This window comes from Passer montanus, unplaced genomic scaffold (genome assembly GCF_014805655.1).
Source record: "Passer montanus isolate IOZ18808 unplaced genomic scaffold, ASM1480565v1 scaffold106, whole genome shotgun sequence".
Classification (NCBI taxonomy): domain Eukaryota; kingdom Metazoa; phylum Chordata; class Aves; order Passeriformes; family Passeridae; genus Passer; species Passer montanus.
In genome coordinates, this window is record NW_024357170.1 from 1,617,609 (window position 1) to 1,619,694 (window position 2,086).

Consider the following 2,086-nt stretch of genomic DNA (forward strand, 5'->3'; position numbering starts at 1 on the left):
CCCCCCTGGAGTCCTGCCCTTGTCCCCTCAGGCAAACCCCTGCCGGGGGCTGTCCACCACCGCCGGCTCCGGGCCGGGCTCAGAGCTCGGCCATGGGACCGGGCTGACCTCGGTGTTGTTCCCGTTCCCGCCGCAGGCTGGAGTTGACCTTGAGCCAGTCACTCCATGCCTGTGGCTCGTGGACCTCCATTTATAAATGTCATTGTCATGATGCAAGCACGACGGTAGCATCGGACCATCCACAGCCTGTCACGGTGAACAGTGCAACCGGGGAAAGATACAGGTAAATGCATTGCTCTCCTCATTTGGGGTGGATAGAGTTTGCCTCTTTTCCCACATACCAAACAGGTGAGCTTGCTTTTTTTTTTTTTTTTTTTTTTTTGGTCCATCACCACACAGCTAGCATTAAGTCTTCCCAAAATTAGAATCTGCATTTCACAAGCAATCAGACTACCAGCTCTTTTTGTCTTTAGAAACCTGTGTTTTGCCCCGTCCCTATCACGCTCGGCATTTGAAAGCGCAGAGAAACTCACGACACTGTACGTTCTCCTGAAAGAGAGAAAATGGGCTAACAGGTGACTCTGGTTCCATCCTTCCCAGGACAAAAGTCTGTCTTTCCCTTGAAAGCTCTTTGTCAGTGCTAAATATTATTAACCAGGCTTTTATCATTGCAGCATCTGATGCCTGTGCTGGCTGCAAGCCATGTGCTTAGCCTACACCATCTCTTAGCAGCACGGATCTAGAGGAAAACATTCCTTTTTATGCCTCCCTCCTCCCAGTCCCTCCTAACTAGCTGGCAATCCCTGGTTCAGACTCTGGACATTTTGACCAGCTGACTGTGGCTGCTTTCTTTGTCTCTGTTCTCAGGAAGGAGGTGAATATGAATTAAATGTCACTTAATCCCCTTTCCTTTCTTGCTCATTAGCATTGAAGATGGCTGTTGCAAAAGAAAGCTGCTTTTTTTTTTTTTCATTTATGGGGCTGTCACACAAGGAAGTGTATTTTTGTTTCACATTATACATAATTGGGGTATGGCAGCCAGATGAAAAAGACTTTGCTGGAGAATATACCTATTTGAAAAAAAAAAATCATTGTTTGCCTTTGTAATAGTAAAATGCTTCTTGCTGAAATTTCTTTTTCAATTATTACAATGAATTATTCATTCCCAAGATTATTTGAATCATAATTTCATTTGCAGGCTTAACTGTTGAGAAATCCTTTCAAAACAGCTTTCAGGAGGGATGGGAAAGCTCCCGAGGTTTCTAAGAGGACACACAGGGCATGTATACATGATGGAGCTCACCCTGTGCTGGGTTTGAAGGAGCAAGCTTCAGTCAGCCAAGCAGAGTCAGTGTGGAGCTCCAGAAAGGTTTGCAGGACCATTTTCTAGCCCATACAGACATTTTGTGCTGCCACAGCTCTGGGCTTCCCGATACCTGGGCAAGCAGTGCTCCAGGCAGCCGAGGTGCTCTCGCATCCCATCCCTTCCCACCCTCCTGCCACAGCCCAGCTCCGAGCAGGCGCTCCAGCTGCTCTGCACCACCTGGGCTTGCTCTTGACAGCCCTTCAGAAGCCGCTGTCCCTCTGGTGCGCTCAGGCTTGGTGTTAAAGCCAGAAGCCCTTGCAGTATGCAACACAACTCTTCTCAGCACTCAGCCTGCTCCCAAGCCATTCCACACCACACTGCCTGTGCAGCCTCACCCCTCCCTCACTTCTATATTAAGAGGCAATACCAGTTGCCGCAATTCAGCCTCCGTGCAGATCCTGCTGGGCCAGCAGCTCCCGATGGCACACAATTTGCAGAGCTGGAGGCAAGGGAGACCTGGAGATGTCAGGAGGGACAAGAACAGTGTCCGCAAAAGCCACACTGCTATACCATAACATTCCCTGGAGAGAGATTTGGGTGCTGGCTCTGAAGCCAACACCAGGAGGCCAGTGCCACCTCAGGGTGCCATTAAGCTCCTCTTTGAGGCAGTAGCTCTGATCACATCTCCCACTTCAAGTCTGGCACCTCACAGTGGTTCAAGAGTTTATGATGGCCACATCCCCCTGCAGGCTGTATTGGTCACTAATGCCAAGGTGCACA